The sequence below is a fragment of the Sceloporus undulatus genome, chromosome 9, assembly GCF_019175285.1.
Source record: "Sceloporus undulatus isolate JIND9_A2432 ecotype Alabama chromosome 9, SceUnd_v1.1, whole genome shotgun sequence".
Lineage (NCBI taxonomy): Eukaryota > Metazoa > Chordata > Lepidosauria > Squamata > Phrynosomatidae > Sceloporus > Sceloporus undulatus.
In genome coordinates, this window is record NC_056530.1 from 19,331,717 (window position 1) to 19,341,765 (window position 10,049).

At 43.8% G+C, this 10,049-nt stretch overlaps 1 protein-coding gene across 4 annotated transcripts in view; it reads left to right on the forward strand.

The window, feature by feature from the left end:
• Positions 1–922: 922 nt before the first annotated feature.
• LOC121915273 (phospholipase A2 inhibitor gamma subunit B-like) overlaps positions 923–10,049 on the forward strand; it is an 18,032-nt gene continuing 8,905 nt past the window's right edge. The window contains exon 1 of one of the 4 annotated variants that reach the window (XM_042439337.1): positions 923–1,011. The gene's annotated coding sequence lies outside the window, so the exon portion shown is untranslated. Of the gene's footprint in view, positions 1,012–9,960; positions 10,040–10,049 lie in introns of those variants that run through there. The other 3 variants (XM_042439338.1, XM_042439335.1, XM_042439336.1) reach the window with 3 other exon arrangements.

Genomic DNA, 10,049 nt, shown 5'->3' on the forward strand with positions numbered 1-10,049 from the left:
AAATTGTCTATAAAATCAAAGTGATACAAAACATTTGAACCACAGATTTGGAAGGGAACCCAAGGGCCATCCAGTTCAATCCCGTTTTAAAGCTGTATGTGGTTTTACTTATGCCACTTTATTCTATAAGCTTCCTTGAGTCCCACTTTTGGAAGAAATGCAAGATATAAATAAAGCGACAGAGAAAGACACACACAGAGACAGACAGACAGATTCTATGATGCTGAATTACAAGGATCAATGCCCTTTCTTTCCCCCCACCTTGCAAGCTCCGTCTCAGCTTTTAAAAGCCACATGGCCAGTTAAAACAGGGCGATCCTCTCCCATAGCTATAACTATTGAATGTGGTCAGAACAAACAGCTGAGAAATGTTGCTTCCCTTTCTTAGGACTTCATCCGCTCTGCAGAAATAATCCAGTTTGACACCACAAAGGAAAAGCTAAGAAGACGTCTTCACCACCCAAATTCAGAGAAAGCGTGTGAGACCATGCAGATGACTAGGGCTGCTACTACACTGCAGAATTAATGCGCCTTGACAGCACTTTTAACTGCCATGGCTCAATGCTATGGAATCCTGGGATGTGCAGTTTGTTCTCTCAGAGAAGGCTCAATATCTCACAAAACTACAGTTTCCAGAATGCCATAGCGTTGAGCAATGGCAGTTAATGGTGCTGTCAAACTGGTCTATTTCTGCAGTGCTGTGCAGTACTTATGAAGTATTTTGGGGATGGGATGAATGTATGAGGTTTTAAGGTGTGAGAAAGAATCAAATGTGGACTTATAGGAAATCCAAAAGGAGGAGTCAATGGTCCTTGCTCTTTCACAAGCTCAGATGGTGGAATCATCATCCACTTTTGGTTGCAAGATGTCCTGGAGCTTCACATTGGCTCTGTCACTTTAAATGGAATGGAACCATGCAGACCCAAGTGGCAGTTAGAAAAACCAGTTAAGCAAAGGTTTTGTCATCTACCAAACAGGAGATAAATTGCATATTTACCTCCACTTTTAAAGGTATTGCTGACATGATAAGTTATATTGAATGCAATAGGCTTCCTGAGGTCTCCTTTAATTCCTCTTCAGGAAGTCAGGGGTCTACTTTTTCTCCCCTTTCCCCCATTCTTAGTCCTTTTTGTTGATCCTCAATTGCAGAAAATTGTGGTTAGAACGATCCATTGCTGTCATCTATTATTATTATTATTATTATTACTATTATTAGTGGTGGCAGATTAAACCATTCTTGTGCTGTCAGGCTTTTTCAAAATACGAACAGAAGGACCTCCGCAGGGCAGAGTCCTTACCTTATACAGATTTAGCCCCTTCTGAACAACACAAATGATCATTGGCAAAGACAGAGGAACTTCTCAAAGCATTCATAACCATGTGGTTCAATTTACTTGCATGCAAACACATGCAACATGCATGTAACCATATGACACACCAGAAAAAAAAGGGACTCAGCAACCTTTAATGTCCATAGCTCTGGAGGTACATTCACCATGCATAACAACGGTCTATCAGTATAAAGGTGGGTTATTTATTTGTTGCCATTGGGGATTGCTTTATTCTTACTTACACTGAGTCCACTTTAATAATAATAAATAAATAAAGTTTTTATTTCTATCCCACACACCTTCCTGGTGATCAGGGCGGCTTACAACAGGGTTAAAATGACAACATACAACACTAAAGATTAAAATACAAAATATCAAAACCATCCAATAAAAATAACAGGCAAAAAAGCCCCATAGCCCAACCTCTTGGCCACGAAGAGGAGGGAGGCCACAGGATTTTAATCGGGGAATGCCTGTTGGAACAGGAAGGTTTTCAGGTCCTTCCTGAATTGGGCCAGGGTGGTGGTCGCCGGAGCTCAGTGGGCAGCGTGTTCCAAAGGACTGGGGCAGCAGTGGAAAATGTCCTCCGTGTGGTGGAGGATAACCTAGCCCAGGTACCTTCAGTAAATGCTGCCCAGATGTTTGAGGGTGCGAGGCGGAATGTACGGGGAGAGGCGGTCCTTCAGGAATCTGGGCCCAAGCCATTTAGGGCTTATAGTAATTACCAACGCCTTATATTGGGCCCGGAAGCGAATGGGCACCAATGGAGATCTCTCAGCACAGGAGTTATATGGCTGGCCCTGGAGACGCCAGTGACCAGCCTGGCTGCCATGTTTCGGCACATTTGAAGCGTCCGGGTTTGGTATAAGGGTTGCCCCATGTAGAGTACATTGCAGAAATCCAGTCTCGAGGTTTACCAGAGCATGTACAACAGTTTCTGCAGGTCCTCTGGGCCAGGTATGGACCGCAGCTGGCAAATAAGCCGAAGCTGATGACAAGTGCTCTTGACCGTCGCATTCACCTGAGCAGTCAGGTGAAAGTGACGAGTCAAGAAGCACTCCCAGGCTGCGTAGGAGTCCTTTACAGGAGCGTGACCCATTCAGGACAGTGTGAAACCACCGCCATTCCTGGACCAGGGGAACCTATTACAAGTACCGTCTCCGTTTTCTCTGAATTCATTTTGTTTCCCTTTCATCAATTTGGAGACATCTTTGCAGTGTACATGTAGTTGATGAGGAAGAAGACAACAAACCTAACAGTTTGGTTTCACCCATCTTCTTAATGTTCACATAAACGTTGTCGGAAGTTGCTCTTCCATATACAGCTTCTTTGTGATATTTTACAGGCCCTTTGACCCAATGAATGACAAACCTATTGTGGAGAGGTTCGTTGGATTTTCCCTTGCCATGCAGTGTCTGCTAAGGCTCTCCCTCTTGTTAGCGCTGCTAAAATAGGTAAGGAAAGTTGGTAGCTCATGGGAAAACGTAGGTTGTAATTTACAATCACAGTTATGAATGCCTAACGTAGAGTTACACATTTGTAACTGATTCATATTCACCATCCTTGTTTATACAACAGGGTAGGAAATAAATAGGGATGGTAAAAGTGCCCCAGTGCTGACCACTGGGCATCAGCCACATTTAAAGCTATCCGCTCCACAAAACCACCTGTATAAACCTTATAGTGCTTATCTCCAAATAAACAGACAAAGCCTAAGAGTAATAGAGGTGGTGCTTCTTGAGATTTCCACTGCCAACAAAGATAAAACTCATTTGGACTACAACTGAATTGAAATTTTATTTTATTTTTTACCTGTCTTTTATTGCCCATTCGTTCCTGGTAATATATATACACACACACACACACAACACCTCTCCATGCCAGCATTTTCTGAAGATGCCAGCCACAGAGCTGGCAAAACGCAGGAATAAACTCTTCTAGAACATGGCCACATAGCCTGAAAACCCACAAAAAACTATGGATCCCAGCCTGAAGCCTTCGTCTTTCTTTCTTTCCTCCTCTGAACCTTGCTTCCCCTTCCTTCATAACACCAAGCCCCTTCCAACTTACTAGAAAGCCCTTATATGCTCAGTAGTGAGCAGGCAGGCTTGAAGGAACATTTGGGTATATCCACATAGCAAGATCTTAAATGATGACAACAGTACCGGGATCCACTGTGTCCTCCGGGAGTCCCAGTGCTCCTGTGATCATTTTGCATCTGGCTAGGGGGACATAACCAGGTGTTTCTCTGAACCTTCCTGATAACTGCAAAGCAAAAATGGCCTTGCGAGCGAGCTTTAGAAGCTTAACTATAAATAGGGGAGAGAATACATGGCTCAGTTTGGTATGGGTCCAATGTAGATATTTATACATGCTGAGGGGATGCAGGATTGAGGCTTCCAATGCTTAAGAGGGTTATGAAGTTCTCTGTGTACAAACTACAGCATTGTTCTCCTTCCCTCTTTTTCTTTCTTTTGTATTCCAGGTAATGCCACTCCTGTTCCTCTAGAGTGCGAAGTTGCTATGCCACCGGGAACACATGCACTGGCCCTAAGCAGAAGTGTCCTCGTAAGAAAGATACCTGTGTGGTTTCTTATCTGAAAGTACTCTAGGTAGGTAGTAAGTCTAAATCAGGGCTAGAGATAGACGATTGGCGTAGTTTGCTTTCAGTGCTGCTTATTTCTAGATCCAGATGCAGCCTGTGTCTTTTCATGGTCATTGCAGAGGTCAGAATTCTCAACTGACCTTGGGCAATATCCAAAATCCCCCCGGATTCCCTTTTCAGCTGCTGCAGCCCTCCCTCCATGGCTGCTGGAGAGCAAGACATGAGATTTCTTTGGGGATCCCAAAGCTGAGTCATCATTTGACATCTAGCTATTGGAACATAGTCATCAATGCCTATGCGTCTCCACCGGAGAGAAATAACACAGATCCACTGTGCCAAATGTTTATGATACCACCCGCAATAGCAAGATCTTGGCAGCTGTTGTAAGTCTTAGTATTGTGTGCTTTTGCTATTCACTGCACATTCTCTTTTCCTTTGCAGATGGAAAGAAAATCGTTATCATAGAGAAAGGCTGTGGAAGACTCGACTGTCTGTGTTTCTCCTTCCATTGATTTGTATTTGGGGCACGGATATTCTACAGGGGAAATCTGAGTTTTGTTGCACTGGGGACGGCTGCCAAAATTTTCTCCTAAATGTGGGTATAACAATCTCTTGGTTTTCTTTTTTCTTTCATGCTTTTCCTTCTTATCATCTATCTTCTTCACTTCCTATGTCCAGTTTTCTTCTCTTGATTTTCTGAACTCTCATGGGCAGAGGGCAGAGAAGGCACTACAGCACAGAGATACCATCCCTTTATCTTACTTTTAATATTAAAACTTACTATTGTGTCACAAGAGAGTAAGCTGTGAGTTTCACACCGCCATTAGCCCCCAGCTACATGCCAATGCTTTCTAAGAGCCTGCTTAAAAAAGCACTAACTATCAGGGTTCAAACTACAAATCATTCTGGGGATTTAGTTTTGTGATAGGCTTAGACATTTCTCTACGTAACAATAATGGTGGTGGTGAGGATGGGTGATGATGATGACGATGATGATGATGATCCCAATGCTCTCCTTCCCCAGGACTGAAATTAAAAATACAAATTAATACAAATGAATATTTTGGTATATATTCATAGAATCATAGAATCATAGAGTTGGAAGAGACCCAAGGGCCATCCAGTCCAACCCCATTCTGCCATGCAGGACTCTCCATCAAAGCATCCCCGACAGATGGCTATCCAGCCTTTGTTTAAAAAACCTCTATAAGACGGCCTCATGTATACATTGAGGGAAATAATAGCCCCACTATATTCTAAGGACTGAATTTAATGCCAACCCTGATTTTCTTGATGTTTTTTTAGTACCAGACCGGCAAACAAACCAAATGGAAAACATGTCCTGCATGCTACTCTTGGGCCAAAACATGTGAAACGGAGGTGGTGAATGTACTGGATCAGATACATACTGTTTGATGTAACGTCACGGATGAATATCGGTAGGTCCCAGCTCAAATGTAGCAAGAAACACAGCACACCAAAGGCATCAAAAACCCCAAACAAAGGGATTTAGATAATCAAAATATAATTAGAAAGATACCATGAAGAGGCAAAGGAGAGCCAAAAAGACTCCATGGAGAGTCAAAAAGACAAATGGCCACATCATGAGAAAAATACTTTGGTCACATAATGAGAAGGCAGGACTCACTCGAAAAGACATGAATGCTTGGAAAGGTGGAGGCTGTCTGGTATGGAGCATAGTCAGAATGCTGCCTGATCTTCAATAGACATGGAAGGCTATTCAAGAGGGCTATTGCAAGAAAACTGTGGAGTCGGAGCAGGAGTGCTTTGGGCGTTGTGGAAGATGGAAGAGAATCCATCCTTTACAATGACCAAAATAAGACTTAGGCATTGCCCTCTTGAGTATGTCACTAATGGATGCCAGTCCGGCATAGGGAATTTACCTTTCTGTGAGGTTAAGTAAGGCAACCTGTGCAGCTGGTGGCAATGGGTGACTCTTAGATATATCAGAACGAGAAAAGAGTGAACCAAGATCAGAACCAAAGGAAGATCTCTAGAAAAATCTGATTGAAATTCACAGACATAAGCAAGGTCAGGTTCAATTCAGGTCACTCTGCTTGAAAAGCAATATTTTAGAGCAGATAAAGGTGCGGAAAACAGCACGCAGGGTCTAGAATAACTTCCATAGATGTAATGATATCAATGTACAATATTTGGGGCTATTTAGCTGAGAAACGAATGACAGAGGTGTATAAAGTGATATACGGCACAGAGAAAATGGTTTGGAAAAGAAGCTATCTCTCACCCTTGAAATCATAGAAACTGTGATCTGAAGCGAATGATGGGAGACAGAGAGAAAGGAAGGCTTCTTCCATACAACTTTCACCGGTGAATTGTGGAAATCACCAACACCAGATATAGTCATGAGAGTTCACAGCTGGGGTTACATCTACACGTGTAGAAACAATGCAGTTTGACAACCACTTTAACTGCCATGGCTCCATCCTATAAGAATCTTGGGATTTGTAGTTTTGTGAAGTAGAGAAGGCTGGAAGACCTTGCAAAACTACAAGTCCTAGGATCCATAATGGAGCTACAGCTCTTAACTGAGAGCCAGTGTGTGCACAGTGGTTCAAGTGTTACAATTGACTACGGAGAGCAGGGTTGAACCTCAGCCACGAAACCCGCTGGGGAAGTCACACTCTCTCAGCTTCAGAAGAAGGCAATAGAAAACCTCATCAGACTAAAATCTGCTGAGAAAAAACCCCATTAGGGTCTCTATAAGTCAGAAATGACTTGAAGACACAACAACAACAACAACAACCAGCTCTTAAAGGGATATCAAAGTGCATTTCTACAATGTAGAAAAAGGGACTGGGGAAATATATGAGGGATAGAGCTATGGCCTGTGTTACCCTCCAGTACCATTTCATGAACACATTCAGGAGAGAGCTTCATCTGCTGCAGGTGGGCTTCTCAAAGGTTGGTTGGTGGTGTGAACAAATGTTTTTACTGGATTGGATTTTGTTCTGATTTTTCAGGTTTCCCCCCCTAATTCCATGCATTCATTTCTATGAAACTACATCTACATCTAGCTAGGTCTTGCTAAGTTGCATTCCTCAGCAGCATTCTGGAAAGGGTCCTTTTTTTATGGGAGGAGAACAGTTAATATTGCATATTGATTTCTCTGAGCACCCTCTTGTCTTTACTTTCAGATGGATCCCGTCTGAAACAACACATCAAAGGCTGCACTATAAGTCTGTCTGTGATCTCCTACTAATGGCCATCCTTGTTTTGGGGCCCACAGAAATCATGAAAATGCACAATGTTCACCAAGCTTTCTCAGGGATCTCTTTGTACCAGATGTTCACCATTAACTTCTTTGGGCTCCTGTTGTGAAGATCTTTCTGTAAAAGACTACTTCATAGATGCGGATCCATTCTACATTCAGCTGTACCCCTGTTCTTCCTGTGGGCCACTTTCTCTATCACAAGGTGGCTTTTCTGCTTTCTTCAGTGAAAATAAAAACAAGACGAACAGGAATGAAATAGGAAAGTGTGTGTGTTTTTTAATTAATTTTTGACTCTCTCTATGAGCATGAAGCATGAATCCAGTCCCAGGTCCAACAAGGTGTAGATTACAAGGGACCCTTCTCATCCATGGGGTGTTCAGTTCTGGTCCCCGGGTGAAGGAGGGTAAATTATGAACGGTCAATGGTGCTGCTGTGTGCACTGATGCACCATTGTTTCCACATGCATGCACCACCATGGAATAATAGGGATATGGCGATCCATGGGTGGTTCAGATTCATGGATCACCAGCCGTCTTTGAAGGGTCCACTTTAATTTAACTGGATCATGTAATCAAGACATACCTAGATAAGAACAGATACAATCCAGGTAACTGAAACCACTGGTTAGACAGACAGATAGATACACACACTAGTTTTGATCCCAAGTACAGAAGCTCTTTCACACTGCCCAGTTATATGGCTATGATTCCTTTTAACTACCTCTGCAAACTAGGAGAGGCTGCAGCAATTTGCTTTTGGTCTGGAGTCCACTGGAAAACACAAGAGTCTACTGTCTGCCCTCTCTCCCTCAAAGAACTGAGTTAACGGAGTGCAAACTACTGTGTCACTTTGAAATCATCCTACAGCATCTAAGATGAAAACACAGAGAGACCTTTATCTTTTGTAGGACAGAGAGGATAAAGATGGGCGAGAATCTGTTCGGGGTTTACGAAAAACCATCACCATACATATTGCATCATAGATTTCTTATTTGCTCAAAAAAAAATAAATGGTTTCCAGTTCTTTCCAGATTTTTCATTTGGCTTTCATTGGCTCAAAACCTACATTATTTGGCCATTTGGACTAACCGTACAACCTTAAAACACTTTAAAACAACAAAGTTTAAAATTTTAAAAATGATAATAAAATGCAGTCGCCCCGATCGCGGGGCAGACTGCTTTGCCGCTGCAGCGCGGCAAAACTACAAGCCCCAGAATGGTCTGGGGCTTGCCTCGGCTCCGATTGGATGGTGGGGCCGGAAGGGGCGGCCCTTCCGGCCCAGGACGCTCGGGGAGCCGGCTTGCTGGTGCGGGGCTTCCGGTCCTCAAAGGCTTCCCATGGTGGGCTCGGCCTGGGGGCGGGGCCCCGCAAAGGACGCAGAGTGGAGGGGCCGAGCAGTATATATTGTGCTCGGAGGCCTCTCCGCCTCATTCGGCGCTTGGCTCCGAGCAGAGCGGAGCCAAGCTGGGAAGGGAGCTAGCCTTGAGCTCTCCCGCCCGCCCACCCGCTGTTTAAGGTGTTTTTTTTGTCACAACTGTTCGGCAGCATAGGCCAGGATCTGAACGTTGGTGGTACCAGGGCTATGGAGTTTCTGTTTGGGAGTCACAAGGTACCCGGGGGCGATGAGCGAAGGCGTCTGGCCATTGCGGGGGCCAGAAACGCAGGTGCGCTCCCGGTAATAGGGCTTTGTGAATTGGGAACGCAAGGCATGTTTTGTGCTCAAGCGGTGTTCCTTAGCCCTAGGTCATCCCAAGCACCGGGTAGGGACCCGGCTTTGGATAATCAAACAACAGGTGGTTGTTTGATTGCACAGATCCTGACCTTATGTTTTGTGCCAACCTACCAATGGTTTATAAAGTTGTGGCCTTTCTCCCTATCGGTGTTTTGTGGTTATTTTGACAAGCACATACAAGCAAATTGTTATATAAATCAAAGGGATACAAAACATTTGAACACAGATTTGGAAGGGAACCCAAGGGCCATCCAGTTCAATCCGTTTTAAGCTGTATGTGGTTTTACTTATGCCACTTTATTCTATAACTTCTTGAGTCCCACTTTGGAAGAAAATGCAAGATATAAATAAGCGACAGAGAAAGACACACACAGAGAGAGACAGACAGACAGATTCTATATACTGAATTACATGACAATGCCCTTTCTTTCCCCACCTGCAAGCTCGTCTCAGCTTTTTAAAAGCCACATGGCCAGTTAAAAGAGGGCGATCCTCTCCCATAGCTATAACTATTGAATGTGGTCAGAACAAACAGCTGAGAAATGTTGCTTCCCTTTCTTAGGACTTCATCCGCTCTGCAGAAATAATCCAGTTTGACACCACAAAGGAAAACTAAGAAGACGTCTTCACCACCCAAATTCAGAGAAAGCGTGTGAGACCATGCAGATGACTAGGGCTGCTACTACACTGCAGAAAATGCGCCTTGACAGCACTTTAACTACGCCATGGCTAATGCTATGGAATCCTGGGATGTGCAGTTTGTTCTCTCAGAGAAGGCTCAATATCTCAAAAAACACATTTCCAGATGCCATAGCGTTGAGCAATGGCAGTTAAAGGTGCTGTCAAACTGGTCTATTTCTGCAGTGCGTGCAGTACTTAGAGTATTGGGGGGGAAAATGATGGGTTTTACGGTGTGGGAAAGAATCAAATGTGGTCTTATAGGAAATCCTAAAGGAGGAGTCAATGGCCTTGCTCTTTCACAAGCTCAGATGGTGGAATCATCATCCACTTTTGGTTGCAAGATGTCCTGGCGTCACATTGGCTCTGTCACTTTAAATGGAATGGAACCATGCAGACCCAAGTGGCAGTTAGAAAAACCAGTTAAGGAAGGGTTTTAAACATCTACCA